This window comes from Vipera ursinii (genome assembly GCF_947247035.1).
Source record: "Vipera ursinii genome assembly, chromosome: Z".
Taxonomy (NCBI): domain Eukaryota; kingdom Metazoa; phylum Chordata; class Lepidosauria; order Squamata; family Viperidae; genus Vipera; species Vipera ursinii.
In genome coordinates, this window is record NC_139517.1 from 72,768,682 (window position 1) to 72,783,908 (window position 15,227).

At 43.9% G+C, this 15,227-nt stretch overlaps 1 protein-coding gene across 2 annotated transcripts in view; it reads left to right on the forward strand.

The window, feature by feature from the left end:
• Window positions 1-15,227, forward strand: part of CDCP1 (CUB domain containing protein 1) — a 108,845-nt gene that overhangs the window by 14,543 nt on the left and 79,075 nt on the right. The gene's annotated exons all lie outside the window — the stretch shown is intronic.

Consider the following 15,227-nt stretch of genomic DNA (forward strand, 5'->3'; position numbering starts at 1 on the left):
GATTCATGTAACTGCAGCAAGAAAGATTGTAAAATGGACAAAATTTACTTAACAAATATCTCACATAGCAACAGAAATTTTGGGCTCAATTATGGTTGTACATCGAGGACTACCTTGTATTGCATTTTATAGGATCTAATTGTACTGGCTGTGAATGAAATATCAGCATGGTCTCCTTTTTTTCTGACCTACTGATTCCTAATGCTCAGAGGTGGCTACAAAAGATTGCCAGGTCCTTTGCAGATATTTAGATTATGTTTAGCACATTTCTAAATTGTCTGTGTTCATTTGAAGTCCAAATTGTGGTAAGTGCATTCTATTGACAAGATAGTGAGGATTGTACTGAAGAGAAAGAACAGAGTAATGGGTATCTGCAGTGGTTTGTTGTCTTTCTTTTGCCCATAACAGTAATTTCCAGAGATCCAACAGTTTGTCTGTGGGATAGTTTAAGTCTAAACATTGTGTAAATCCTAAAATGTTTTTTTTAAAAAATTGTTGATTGTGGGTTGGAAACCATGATTTATGGTATAAGCACATTGTGCCATAATTTATGGCAAGTGTGATTTATTCAGTAGATGACTGAAGCAACCATGGCTTAATGTAATGTATGAACCCAGCCTATATGTTTTCTCCCCATTCCATGAAGAGCAGTGGCACATCAGAACAAGCACATGAAGAGGCACTTATTCCTTGTCATCTGTACTGTTTTTGTTGAGAGATTGCATCAGAGTTGCATCCAGGGTTTTTTTCCCCTCATAGAATGCCCAGAATGGAGTTCCGGCACCTTTTTTGGATGGAACCTTGTAGGGTAGGCAAGGTGGGTTGTATGACATGTGTGAGTTCCGGCACCTTTTTCATTTACAAAAAAAGCACTGGTTGCATCTATCACCGGTCACATTGGTTTCTTACTTAAAGTGAACATTTTTCATTTTAGGGGTTACAGTTAATTGTGAAATGTCATTTTGCAGATGCTTAGTTGGGCTTACCGCTCATGCCTGGTTGGTTGAGATACAGAAACTGATTTTAATTGTTTTGCTAAAATGTAAAGTGTGTTTTGGGTCTTGATTTTGGCTTAGCATGCTAGTTGAGCTTGCTAATATGTTTTTGAGGTAAGAAATGAATGTTGTGGGAAGAGCCCATAATACAGATCCTTACTTGGCATTTCCATTAGCTGTAAACAACTTCTGATGTTTAGGTTTAAGGTACACAGGACAAGAGGAGTGCAATTTAGCAGGTAATTTGAAAGAAAGATTTCCAATTGTTACTGAACATTAGCAAAACTTTTGTTTACCAGAGTGAGTACCTTCCTTTAGCCTGGCTTCTTTCTTTAGGCCAGATTGATCAAGTCCTTGTGTTTCCTTCTTCCTTTCCTTTTCTGTGTTATATGTAAAGTGTTAATCATAACATAGTTTTATTTTCTACCATTGGAAACACCAAAATTATGCTCGTTTTGTCTTGTCACATTTTTTTAATGTAACACATTGACTGCCCGCAAGGCCTGCATATTGTCAGACATTGGGACTGGGCCAAATTTTGCATTTAGTCCGCAAGATTTTAAAAATGCAAATCATACCAACTAAAAGCATAACTAACACAGACATTTGTGTCTTCCTTTGCCACAGTCCTGAGAAACTGTTTACTTTGGACTAAAGTTCTTTTGTGTCATATAAATATCAGTTCAGGACAGACTTCAAGAGTTTTTTTTTACCTAGTTTGATCTTAATTATCATTGTTTATTGGGAGTTTTGAAAGTATTTGTAATATAGATACCACATGGTTTTTTTTTCTCCCAGAATGCTTTTGATCATCAGGCCTAGATTATGGGCTTAGATTTCTCACAGAGATTATGAATATTTTCCTACGATGTCAGCATGCATTTCAAAAAACTGCAAAGCAAATTAATCATGCCCTTGAAATATATGGATATCTGTAAAATTCCTGTTTGTGACTGTTGCCTTCTCAGAGGCATTTGAATGGTATGTTGTTTTATAATGTATTAGATTCCATAATATAATCATCTCCAGCTTCAAACTCTTCTCAGTGTTGGCTAGAAATGACAGGAATTGTCTTTCAATTCACCCTGAAGACAAAAAAAAACCAGCGCTAAGCTAGTTGGTGTAGTGTGCTTGACTAGAAAGTACTAGGCTAGAAAAAAAGGAGACTTGTGAATTTTAGGCCTCATTTAAGCCTGAAAACCAGGTGGTTGACTTTAGCCAGTTACTCCCTCAGCCAAACCCACCTCATAGTTGTTGTGTGGAAAATAGAAGGTGGGGGAAATATTTGTTGCTTTCAGTTAAATATAAAATGGCAGAATAAAAATATTAAAAAATATTTTTATTGAAATAAAAATTGAAAAAACTCATCAAATGGTTCAAAGTACAGATTGTACAAAGAAACAGAAGAAATAATACATCATATACTCAGCTCATGCAGGAAGATTGTACAAACTGATTATAAATAATAATATTACACAGTCATCAAAATTATTCACTGGAATATCTATACATTTATCATGTGCCAGTGAAAAATAGGTAGAAAATATAGTTGAAAAAGTAATTGAAAATGTGAGAGTTAAAGTGTTGTGGGATTTCAAAATACAACTTGGCAGATGATACTTCAGGTTTAAGTGTAATTGAAAATAAGAAAGTGTGGACAATTGATTTAGCCACACCAGGAGATAGTAAAATAGAAGGCAAAGAACAAAGTATCAAGATCTGAAAGATTATGATATACACTGGCCGTAGTATTCCTAGTTGGCATACTGAGTGCGCTATCAAAAAATCTTGGCTAGTACTTAGAAAATCTGCATGTTGACAAAATTTCCATCCATCAATTTCAAAATACCACTCTGTTTAAATTCATATATATACTACTCCAATATATTATAATAGATTCTTTGGAAGAACTTAATGTATATGAAGGTCAAGCCAGCTAAACAATTGGTAGCTCTGATTTCACATTGTGTATATAATAATTAAAGTTATGCTTGATGACACAAAAAATAAAAAAAAAGTTTCTGTAAGGACTCGCTTCAACTAACCACCAAGAAAGCAGAACTCTTGAAACAGGCCTTGTCTCAAAAGGATACTTTTATTAGTGGTCAGTGACAGTAGGGAAGTCAATGCAAGAGCCTTGGTAGAGCAGTGGGCTAATGCCTCCTTAAGTAACACCAGCTGCCTGCAATTAGTGCAGGTTCGAGTCCCACCAGGCTCAAGGTTGACTCAGCCTTCCATCCTTCCGAGGCAGGTAAAATGAGGACCCAGATTGTTGGGGGCAATAAGCTGACTTTGTAATAATGTCACTTGGGGGGCCCCGAAAGCCCTAATAAGCAGGCATATACATAGAATGAAGGCTATTGCTAAGCACATTGATTTGTGCTTCTTAGATTGTAAGCCGCCCTGAGTCTTCGGAGAAGGGCGGGATATAAATGGGATTTTTTTAAAAAAAAGATCTGGGGAAAAGCCCACCAAAACGGTGTAGTTAAGCAAGCAATATTCACCCTCCCACCAAAGTCATAATGTCCATTTGAAATCCAGTCAATCCACAGGTGGTCTGAAGAGTGTGTAACTGTCACAATGGGTGGGCATCTCAAAGTAAACGGTTGTGGGGTGCATGGGGCAGCTCCCCTCCACCTGGCAGTGCCTCCCCCTAGCAGAGAACCAGTTATTAAATTATCTGAATCCAACCACTGGATTTAGATGTATTTAAACATTTGTTTCTTCTGCCTAATTTATTAAATCAACGTCTAATTCAAAATTAAATGTTTTGGAGAAATCCAGAGTGGTTTACAAGAAAACTCAAAGACCACTATTGTAAAGCATCACCAGCACTGCTTAAAACAATATTAAAAGTGTGTATTTTAAGAAAGAAAAATAATACTAGTAATTTACTTAGTGCTGTTTGACTAAAATATGTTTTTGTTCTACACATGCCTGGCTAAACAGTGTGTTTGGGATTGCCTCTAAACGAGTGAGGGATGCACTGTTCATATTTTCCAATTGGGGTGCTGTCTCTGAGAAGGCTCTGCTTGTGGCCACTGTTCTATAAACCAAACCAGGATCTTAATGGATGGTAAACAAAGATGATTAGGGGGCTGGAGGCTAAAACATATGACAAATGTTTGTGGGAATTGGGTATGTCTAGCCTAGTGAAAAGGATTAGGGATGGTAACATGATAGCAACATTCCAATATTTGACAGGCTGCCACGGAGAAGAAGGGGTCAACGTATTTTCCAAAGCATCAGAAAGCAATAATACATGAAAACTAATCAAGAAGAAAACTAGCCTAGAACTAAGGACTTGTGAAAACAACTAACCAGTGAAAAGGCTTGCCTTCAGAAGTTGTGGATGCTCTATCACTGGAGGCTTTTAAGAAGAGATTGGATATTCCATCGTTGTTGTGATTCAGGGTCAGCCTGTGGGTTTGGCATTTGGGTCGGACGACTCAGAGGAGGAGGAGGGGGGTGTTGAAGACCTTGCTGAGGGGGTTGAAGATCTTGCTGATGAGAGCCCTCAGCCAGGCCCCTCCCACTTGATCACCACGGAGACCCAGCTGTGTGAGCCTGACAGCGTGGATGAAGATGACCCACAGCTGGCCCTGTTCAAGGACGCCCGACGCAGGAGGCAGTCAATTAGGAGTAAACAGAGGAAGGCAATGGGGCTTCTCGGAAGGAGGCAGATAGAAGCCACGCCCTGAACTCTATATAAGGGGAATGTGTGGGGAGGGCTGATTTGCTGAAGGCAACTGCTTGGATAGTTCGTGTTCCTTAAAGCTCCTGTTTCTTGGTTCGTGTCTTGTTTGTTTTTGTAGCTATAAATTTGGCAGGCGTAATTCCAGCCTCTTGCCATTTGTAAAGGGGTTGTCCCTGCCTTTTATGCAGGGCCGGTAGCAGGCTGGTACAGAACAATTGTCTGGAATGGTGTAAATCTCCTGCTTGAGCAGGGGGGTGGGCTAGAAGACCTCAAAGGTCTCTTCTAACTTTGTTATTCTTTGAGAGACATGCTGCCAACCTCTCCCCATCCCCTCGTCCCTTCCTGGGCACAGAGAAAGGGAAGGAGGGGAGGGAAACAGAAAGGAAAGAAGGAAGGAAGGAAATGGGAATGAAAAGGAGGGAGGCAGGGAAGGAGGCAGATTGGAATGAGAGGGAGGGAGGGTCTGATGGAACTCCTGCCTTAGCACTTGGCCACCAGCAGCCCTGCTACCCTTTCGCTAACCACTATTGTTGAGGATGCTTTGGTTACAAAGCTGGATTTCCTCGCATGGAGAGGGAGTGGGCCTTCCTCTGAACCATGCACTTTACACTTCTGCACCCACCATGAGCAATCTGGCCAAGGAGAGCGAGCACAGCAGCAGCCTTGAGAAGGAGGTAAGCGCAGCTGGGCGTCCCCTTGGGGAAGTGGGGCTAGGCTAGGCTGTGCTGCGGGGTCCCTGAACTCAATGGCTGGGCACTTGACCTCTGCTGCCCAGGGCTCTTGGTAGCCTGTGCCACGTCTGGGGGCCCCCTGCATGACCTGAGAGGGACAGTGAGGCTCCTCCAATGGACCATGCCCCAGCGCTCGCCCTGGTCCCACCCTCCTCCGCCGGAGACTCTTGGATCCACCCCAGTCCTGCACAGGCCCACACAGGCATCCTGGCGCAAGCAATGTCGAGCTGGCCATGCCCACCCAGTGGACCACGCCTATCCGAGCCACACTCACCCGCCCCCCAAGGGCAAACACAATACTGATGCGGTCTTAGAGTTTTGGATATATAGGCCCTTTTGTGTCCCTACATGGTTCCTTCTCCACCAATTGTATGTTTTATTGAAGCATGAGAGAACTGAACTCTCATAATCCAGTGTGTCATGCTGAAACATTTATAATAAGCTTTAAAATTTCTCTTCTTTTAAGAATGATGTATACTTCCTGTAATACTAATAAGAATACATGTGGGAAGAAACATAGGAAAAAGAAAAAAATCATTATGAATCATAATTATAAATCAAATTTGTATTAACTTTTTATATCCTTGTTAAATTTGTTAATCCTAAGCATGCAACATGCAGAACACTCACGTTGTGCTTCCAGATATTTAGTGAGTAGAGATTTTGATTGTCCTTTCTTTGGGCTTCACATTTTTGCTATTCAAGTGAGATTGGTTTGGATCAACAGCTTTTACTGTTCTGAACAATGGGGAATGATATATGCGGTAAAAGAATCACTGGATAATAGATGAGAATGATCATTTCTATTAGCTGTATTTTTTATTGGGAAAGAGATGCTGTCTAGGTTGATGGGTAGTTGGAGAATAGAGTAGTAGTTTTACCAGCAACATGGACAAGATTTTTGTAATGAGTCAGCCAAGAGTTTAACACTGTGAATAATGTAGAATAACTATAGCCACAAAAAAATTGTTTCATCGGCTTGAGTGTTTCCAGTGTGATTGTGGAAAGACAAATGTGTCTATGGAAATAAACAAAAAGTAATCAGGAATCTGCTGGAATCTTTTCTAACAGATTTTGTGTATGTGTTAAACCATCCTATCCTCCCCCTCATCATTTAAATCCTACATCGGTGTAACCATTCCGGTGCATCTGATGGAATGAGCTACTGCTCATAAAAGCTTATGCCTTTTAATAATTAGAAAAGATGTAACCCAATTTTTTATGATTAATAGCAATAGCAATAACACTTACATACTGCTTCACAGTGCTTTACAGCTCTCTATAAGCGGTTTATAGAGTCAGCCTGTTGCCACCAACAATCTAGGTTCTCATTTTACCGACCTCAGAAGGATGGAAGGCTGAGTCAACCTTGAACCAGATACTCGAACTGCCAAATTGCTGGCAGCCGGCAGTCAGCAGAAGTAGCCTGCAGTACTGCATTCTAACTACTGTAGCGTCACGGCTCAAATTAAGTGATTTACAGGGCAAAAACTGTTTGAAAACTATTTTCCTAAAGTATGTCGTTCTAATAAACAATTAGATTTAGAGAAGGCACACTGTTCGTGTGCCTTTTCAACACATCCACCACTTTCTCCATACAACTTGTTTTGACCTTCAGCTTATAATTGAGAACAGTCAATTGCTAATCATTTGAAGAGCATACTTGGCTTGAAGGTCTGCTTTTGCTTATCTCCAGTACATCTTATTTTGAAGTATATTAGAATGTACTATTCTTTATTGTAATGTTAAGCCTTGTAGCACTTCTTTAGTTGCTAAACATAGTATATGACCATGCTAAATTTTAGTTGCATTTGAGTAGAATGAACCCAACCTGACTTTGATTATTTTTCCCCGAGTATGTATGTATGTATGTATGTATGTATGTATGTATGTATGTATGTATGTATTTATTTATTTATTTATTTATTTAATTCAATTTATATACCGCCCTTTTCCCGAAGGACTCAGGGTGGTTTACAGGGCAAAATTAAAACAATACAATATAAAGATTAAAATAAAATTAAATCAATAGCCCCAAAATTTAAAATTAGAATTTAAAAAACTTAAAACCCCTCAGTCCAGGCCAGCTAACTCAAAAAGCCAGGTTTTTAGGTCCCGGCGAAACGAACGAAGGTCGGGGGCGATCTGGAGTTCCACTGGCAATTGATTCCATAGGGCAGAGAACGCCCTCCCCCGGGGGATCACCCGCCGGCATTCCCTGACCGGCGGGACCCTGAGGAGGCCCTCCCTGTGGGAGCGCACAGGACAATGGGGAGATGATGCTGGCAGAAGGTGCTCCCTGAGATAATCCGGACCCATGCAATTTATGGCTTTATAGGTCATCACCAGCACCTTGAATCTCACACGCAGGGCAACTGGAAGCCAATGCAGCTCGCGAAGAAGAGGTGTTACATGGGAGTATCGGGAGACTCCCATCACAACTTGCGCTGCTGCATTCTGCACCAGCTGAAGCCTCCGTGTGGTCCTCAAGGGCAGCCCCATGTAGAGAGCATTGCAGTAGTCTATCTGGGAGGTCACGAGCGCATGAGTGACTATGCATAGGGCATCTCGGTCCTGATAGGGCCGCAACTGGCGCACCAGGTGAACCTGGGCAAAAGCCCCCCTGGCCACGGCTCCTATATGATCTTCCAAACTGAGCCGTGAGTCCAGGAGGACACCCAGGTTGCGGGCCCTATTAACGGGGGGGTAACATTTCACCCCCCATACTTAGCGATGGAAAAGACTGGTTAATCTGAGATGCCGGTATGCACAGCCACTCAGTCTTGGCGGGATTGAGTCGAAGCCTGTTTGTCCCCATCCAAACCCAGACCGCCTCCAAGCAACGGGACATCACGTTGAGGGCATCACTGGGTTGGTTCGGGGTGGAAAGAAAAAGCTGGGTATCATCAGCGTACTGATGATACCCCACCCCGAAACCATGAATGAGTATGATGTTTACAGGTAGGCATTGAGTTACGAATGTAATGGAGCCTGCACATTCCACTCGTAACTTGAAAACTCGTGGGAGTGTATCTCATACCCCGAACAAGAAAACTCCCTGTGTCAATGCAGCAATGTAAGAGACAATGTAAGAGACAGACTTTTGTTTAAACTGCTTCACTTTGAATCTTGAAGGGAGGGAATTTTTCTGACGTCTACGTACAGAATGGGAGGAGAAACCTCATATGTGAAACTAATTGGATAATGTGATTTATGACGTGTAGATAAGGGCAGGGATTGTGTGTGTGTTATGATGGGTTTGGGGGGAGGAGATTTCAGATTCTGGCATCCCTCCATGAGTGCCGATGTTTCGTTTCATTACTGAGACATTTTAGATAAATAATATGCCTGTAATTTGTTTGATTTGTCTTATTCATTGGAACAATGACATCATGCCAGAATCTTCTTTCTTTCAAAGGGGTGTCCTGAACCCCCGCCGCTGTCTCTGTTAGGAGAGATAAGCTGGCGAAGATTCAGGGAAGAATCCTCAAGATGGAAAGAGAAGGTCTGATTGCTGACGAAACTTCTGAAGAGGAAATAATAAATAGTTTTCTGTGGGAAGATGAATTTGAGCCGATTTCCAAACTTCAGCAGAGAACTGGGTTTATCTCGTCGTCAAGCTGGAACCACTCCAGTAGAGAATACGTGCGGCAAGAGGCCCCAGAAGCAGATTGGGGAGGAGAATCTGGGTGAGTGGAAAATCCTGTCTGCAGATCAGACTGCCTGCCAGACCCAGGAGTCCCCTGCTAAACCCTCCAGACCCATAGAGACAGAGGACCCCAGCCTGGGGCCTCTGCAGCAATGGGAGGTTGGGAAGCCCCCACAAGTGAAAGGCCAACAACCTCTGAGCTTGCTCCTGCTAATAGAAGTCGTGCAACAGCTGGGGGTGGTGCAGAAGCCTGGAGATCAGGAGCTGGTGGGAGGACAACAGCAAGGGTGGCAGCAGCAGGACCCAAACATGCAACCCCTGAACGTACAGCAGGACCAGTGGGGCCAGCAACAGTGGGGGCCCTGGCAACCATTAAATCAGCAACCAGAGTGGGGCCAGCAGCAACTGCAGACACAACAACAGCAGTGGGCCCCCCAGCAACCATTTAACCAACAATCAGGGAGGGACCAGCAGCAATGGGGGCCCCAGCAACCATTTAATCAACAACCAGGGTGGGGCCAGCAGCAATGGGGACCCCAGCAACCAATGATGAACCCACCCTTCAGAGCAACCTTCGATGGGGACCCAGAGAAACTGATTTTCTTCCTCAACCATGTACACTCTCATCTGAATAGCTGGGCCCATCTCTACCCAGACCCAGGTGCTATGGTCGATGTGATTGTGTCCAGCCTAGAGGGAAAAGCATCTGAATGGTTGAACAATTTATATAACAAGCAAGCCCCTGACTTGGAGGACCCCCTCCTTTTCCTCCTAGGGCTGAGGGAAAGATTTGAGGACCCATCCGTCACCCTCAGAGCGGAAGAGCAAATCCATAAGATAAAGCAAGCTGGCTGGCCTGCCCTGGAGTATGTGCGGGAGTTTCAAAAGCTGGTTGGTCGGATAGAGAGATGGCTCGAGCAATCCATAATTAATCTTTTTAGAGAAGGGTTAGATGACTACCTTTCTCTGGCACGTATCTAACGAACTGTGCCTGACCAACTGCATGAATGGTACCAGGCAGCGGTGAAATTAGATGTTCAGCTCACCCGCTATAAGAAGCCTCTCCTACCTGAACCCGAGCCAAGGACAGAACAACCTGAATGGCACTCACCCCCACGAAGATCTCCAACTACTGTGAGGGCTGAAAGACCCAAGCCACCTGTAGACCTGGCAATTAAGTGTTTCCGATGCGGACAGCAGGGACATCAAGCAGCGAAATGCCCAGTCCCCTTTCCCCAGCAGCAGAACAGACCAGGACCAGCAGTGAGAAAAAAACCTGCACAGTGGTTAAAGGGAGAGAAATCCAACCGGATGACATAGGAACCTGTTGTCCAGGTCACATCCCCCACATGGGAGGACGTTGGAACTCAGACTGGATCCACCCCAGTTCTACCCTCTTTTGACAGCGATGACAAAAGGGGAGAATGAAAGTACATACCGGGAAGAAAAAATTTCCTAGCTGATGCGCTATCCCGACTACCACAGTACAAAAGTGAACGTGAAGAGGTCTACGAGGCAATTATCCCCAGTTCACAACCTGCTGCACAACTCACGCCTCGCAGAACCCCTAATCTTGATGACCTCGGGGTGAAGAAGATAAAACGAGAGCTCCTTACCGATCAATGGTTCAAAGATAATCACACCTCCCTAACATGCAGGGATGGTTTGGCATACATGGGTGGAAAATTGTGTCTACCTGAAACCCTTCATCTCAATGCTCTCAGACACAGCCATGATGTAAAACAGGCTGGACACTTCGGATATTTAAAAACTCTACATCTCACTCACCGGCAATTTTGGTGGCTGGGATTAAAACGAGACATAGAAAACTATGTCAAGAGCTGCACTGTATGTGCCACCATGAAAAGAATCCCAGGAAAGACCCCTGGGTTACTGCAACCGGTGGCCGAACCTTCTCAACCATGGGAAGAAATAGCTATGGACTTTATAGTAGACTTACCCGACAGTAGAGGAAATAGTGTCATTTGGACTGTGATAGACCTATTTTCAAAACTGGCTCACTTTATTGCCTGCAAAGGACTTCCATTGGCTCAACGCCTGACTAATTTGTTCCTAAAACATATCTATTGACTACATGGTGCCCCTAAGCGAATAATTTCAGACAGAGGGGTGCAGTTTACAGTGAAATTTTGGAGAAACTTTCTTAAATTAATTGGATCATCTCAAGGCCTATCAACTGCTTTTCACTCGGCTACTAATGGAGCCGCAGAATCCGCCAACAAAATGGTGGAACAATAACTTAGATGCTACGTCTTTTACCAACAAACAAACTGGCCCGACCTCCTCCCTTTCACAGAGGTGGCTTACAATAATTCAGTACATAGCAGCACCAGCTACACTCCTTTCCGTATAGCCACAGGGAAAGAATTCAACCCCATACCGGAATATCCTCAGTTACCCTCTGCTTCCCAGACTCTTGATCATTGGGTGAGGGGTTGGGAAGAAGTTTGGAAAAATACAAAGGTGGCCTTAAAAAAATACTTTTGAGACCTACAAAAAGCAAGCTGACAAAAAGAGAGCTCCCCAAAGAACATTCCAAGTTGGGGAAAAGGTCTATTTGTCAACCAAATACTTATGCCTTAAACTACCCAATAAGAAATTGGGACCAAAATTCTTGGGGCCTTTCCCCATTATGAAAATCATCAACCCGATCACAGTAAAATTGAAACTCCCCAGACTTTTGGGAAAAATTCACCTGATGTTCCATTGCAGCTTACTGAAACCTTTTCGAGCCTCCACTTTAAGACCTCCCCCTAAGAAAGCCCTCATAGTAGCGGGTCAGACCCAACTGGTGCCATGGGGGGTGAGCTATTACCCCCCGTAGATAGGGCTCGCAACTTGGGGGTCCTTCTAGATTCACAGCTCTCTTTGGAAGAGCATATTGGAGCTGTGACTAGGGGGGCCTTTGCCCAGGTTCGCCTGGTGCGCCAGTTGCGGCCCTATCTAGACCAGGATGCCTTGCGTACAGTCACTCATGCGCTTGTGACTTCTCGTCTAGACTACTGTAATGCTCTCTACATGGGGCTGCCCTTGAGGTCCACCCGGAGACTTCAACTGGTGCAGAATGCAGCCGCGCGAGTTGTCTTGGGGGTTTCCCGATACTCCCATGTTACACCTCTGCTCCACGAGCTGCATTGGCTACCGGTTGCTCTCCGGGTGAGGTTCAAGGTGTTAGTGATGACTTACAAAGCCCTTCATGGCATGGGTCCGGATTACCTACGGCAACACCTGCGGCCGGCGTCAACTTCCCTCCGTCCAGTGCGCTCCCACAGAGAGGGCCTCCTCAGGGTGCCGCCGATCAAAGAATGCCGATTGGTGGCCCCCAGGGGGAGAGCGTTCTCTGTGGGCGCGCCAGACCTTTGGAACCACTTACTGGTTGAGCTCCGGATGGCCCCCGACCTTCGCTCCTTCCGGCGTGATCTCAAAACCTTCTTTTTCGAACAAGCTGGCCTGGTCTGATGGGATGGGGTTGGGTTTTTATAAATAGTTTTAATTTTAATATGTATTAATTATTACGGGCATAATGGTTTAATTACTTTTAAATTTTTGTATTCTGTTTTTTATTATGTATTGCCCTGTTCACCGCCCTGAGTCCTTCGAGAGAAGGGCGGTATACAAATTAAATTATTAAATTATTAAATTAAATTATGAAGTGAAACGTATCCTTGACTCTAGAATCTTTAAGGGAAAATTGCAGTACCTAGTACAATGGAAGGGATACCTATTGTCTGAAGTCATTTGGGTGAAATCTAGCGATGTGAAAGCTGACAGACTTATCAAAAAGTTTTATGAGAAGAACCCAAACAAACCAAAAGTCAGCTCCTAGCTTGTGTTTGTTTACATTATGGGATCTGTTCTTTTTGTAAGGGGGGGCTGGATGTCAATGCTGCAAACATTGACAGCCTTTTGTTTAAACTGCTTCACTTTGAATCTTGAAGGGAGGGAATTTTTCTAACGTCTATTTTGAGAAGATAAGAAGCCCACATACAGAATGGGAGGAGAGACCTTATATGTGAAACTAATTGGATAATGTGATTTATGATGTGTAGATAAGGGCGGGGATTATGTGTGTGTTATGATGGGTTTGGGGGGAGGAGATTTCAGATTCTGGCATCACTCCATGAGTGCCGATATTTCATTTCATTACTAAGACTTTTTAGATAAATAATATGCCTGTAATTTGTTTGATTTGTCTTATTCATCGCAACCATGACATCCTGCTTGTTAAAACGCATGCGTCTTGTTAAGTGCACATGGTATCTCATGGTGGGGAAGACCATGGGGGGGGGATAATGATGGAACAGGCTCCCAAGGCCTCCCGACCCACTAAGATACCCCCTCCCTTCTTGCTGTGCCGGACTTACTTACCTTGAAAAGATCTGTCTTCTCTCTGCCATGGTTCCTGCTTTTGGGGGACAGGAGAGTTGATGGAAGCCCCTGGGTACCATAATATCACGTGAGTTCAGGCATCAATACTCTTTCGCAGAGAATGGGTGCCTGAATTTTTGTGCTGTTTGCAACGCCTGCCTCCTTCTTCCCCTCCAATTCTGGAGCCATGCAGCCACTGTCCTGGAATGAAAATTAGAGAGATTTTTCCATGCTTTTGGAGATTGGATTCAGGCCTCGGAGGACTGCTCCAAGCTGCTGCTGCCTGGAATGGAGCTTCCAGAGATTGGATCCAGGCCTGGGAAGGGTCCTCCAAGCCGTTTGTGCCTGGAACGGAGGTCAGAGTAGGTCCAGAGGCTTTATTCTGAGTGGCAGCAGCTTGGAACAGTCCTCTGACGCCTGTATCCAACCTCTGGAGGCATGCAAAAGCTTCCCCATCTCCATTCCGGCTTGGAGGCTTGGATCCAACCTCTGGAACTCCTTTCCAGGTGGCAACAGCTTAGAGGACCCATCCAAAGCCAGTATCCAACCTCTGGAAGCTCTGTTCCGGGCAGCAGCAGCTTGGAGGACCCCTCTGGGGCCTGGATCCAACCTTTGAAGGCATGTAGAAGCCTCTCCCGGCTTCTGTTCTGGGTGGCTTGGAGGAGGCCTCCGAGGCTCTGGGGACAACAGGGTCACTTTTCCCCCCAGCACAGCGAGCTCTGGTGGGCTAGATGCAGGTGCGAGGAGCCTGGCCTTCTTGCTCAGTATGTCTGCCTTCAGGTAGAAAGAAGTTGGGGGCAGGAGCAGAAGACAGGCATTGTTCACATAGAGAAGGAAAGTTTCTGAGATCCGTGATTTGGCGTAACTTCAAACACTTGTGCGAGATCATAGACTCCAGAAACTTTCATTCTCGGCACAAAAAGCATTTTCAAACGGATTCTCCTCTCCTCGAAAGGGAAAGAAACTGGCAAAAGAGGATTTTTGCAAGGTAAGTGAGTCTGGCACAGCAGGAAGGGAGAGGGAAGCAGTTGTGAGGATTGGGGGGGGGAAATGGGGTGAATGTTGGAGAGCCTCTACAACTGCCGGAGTGCTGCAATATTCGAAATTTTGGGACTTGTTCATAAACACTAGGGGGCGCTGATTGTGTAATTTCAAATGAGCATTAAGTGAATGCTCAGTTGTGGTTTACGTGTACTGTGCAATGTTCCAGGTTCCTTTAAAAGTTCTCACAATGCCATGTTTTCTTAAATTGATCTCTGCAGGTAGGCAATGGATCTTTGCTATTTGCTAATTGTAACAGATTTGTTAGTTTTAATTAGCATGTCAGCTGGTAATTTTTAAGAAGGTTGTGGGTGTTTAATGGAAAAAAATGAACATACTTTTTTGAAAAAAAAATGACAAATCTTAAAAGTTTGTGTTTTGAATTTTTTTAAAACAGAGACAGTGATAGCTTTCTCTGTAACATCTACCTTAGATCCAATCTCTGAAATTTCTGAGGCTTTCTGCATGAGATGAGGAAGTTGTTCTTTTTCTTCTTGCGCCCTCTGCATTCTTCAGGATGATTTTTCGTTGATGGGAAGCAAAATATGGAGGAGTATTGCACCTACATAAATATATTTTTATTTGTATTCTGTTTTTCTCAAACGCATGCAAATGTGTAGAAAAAGAAAAGAAATTAATTCATTCAGATTGGATGGGGTAGAATAAGTGTGTCTCTGTGTGTGTGTATGTATATATATAGTTCTGTCTATCTTTCTGCCTCTCTC